The sequence below is a fragment of the Ctenocephalides felis genome, unplaced genomic scaffold, assembly GCF_003426905.1.
Source record: "Ctenocephalides felis isolate EL2017-DRISC unplaced genomic scaffold, ASM342690v1 CF-g0.4_SCAFFOLD_00845, whole genome shotgun sequence".
NCBI lineage: Eukaryota > Metazoa > Arthropoda > Insecta > Siphonaptera > Pulicidae > Ctenocephalides > Ctenocephalides felis.
This window is the reverse complement of record NW_020536999.1, coordinates 90918986-90920210: the sequence shown is the minus strand read 5'-3', so window position 1 is coordinate 90920210 and position 1225 is coordinate 90918986.

The following is a 1225-nucleotide window of genomic DNA, read 5'->3' as shown; positions in this document are numbered from 1 at the left end:
TTTTTAAGCATGTAATTTAATTTACTCTGAACTCAATAACAATTTAATTAATCAATAAAAAACCATGCACATAATAATTTTATCATTTGATTTAATTTATTTTATTCACATTCAAATCGTTCGATTTTATTATTTTATTATTGTTATAACTTGAATATTTATGTAAAACAATTATTCGAACTGTTTAATAATTTAATTTGACTATAAAAATGATTCGTTACACTTCTACGTTACGGAAAAATAAATTTGACATAATTAAATGATTTAATATATTTATTTAAAAGCTTAAAATTATTATAATGCAGAACCCTTATTATTTCCTATTTTGATATTTTTATCTAATTTATTAACGTAGTTTCGTGTACTTTGAATGTACAACTTTTAGTTTTTTTTCTTACGTTGGTATTGTTTCATATTTTAGTCATTTCACGTTGGTTAAAAATGCTTTTATAGAAGTGCCATGAAGTTTGTCTTTACTATTTTAATAATTATTACATATTTCTATTTCAAGTATTATTATTTTAACATTGACAACACTAACAACATAACTGATTGCATTTGCATATGTTTTGATATAACATTTTACGACATCTTCAGATAATGGTTAACATTGTTAAAATTTTGCTTAATTCAATTTTTATGCGTAATTTTATGACAACTTAAAATTTGAATTAATATTTTATATATTTCAAAATCAAGCCCCCGCTATAGCAATCTGACATCGGGCAACAGAGATGTCAAATTTCACTTGAAAATATAGATCAAAAATATGTTTCGAATTGAAAATAAGTCCATTTCGAAGGCACTGCGGTGTGATATGGCAATTGAAAATCTCACTTATTCTTACCTGAATCGCCCTAAAACAGTACACCCATTAAATTTATTTTATTTATATTTCAAAATATTAAAAAAAAAAGTTAATGTTGGTAATATTGGTAAAGTTATTATTGGCAACATATTGATTTTTCAATTGATACATTGTATTTCATTGCACGATCTTCAGATATATTAAATTTCTATAAATAATATTGCACTTATTTTAATACATTTAAAAAATAGTAGTTTGTAACACTGGTTAATTTTTTTATGTAATTATAAATAAAATTTATTATTTTCCAAAAATTAATTAACATCATGTAATTAAAATTAAATAGTTAATATATAAATTAAATAATTAATATATAAATAAATAAATTAATAAATTTATTATCCATAGTGAAGTTGT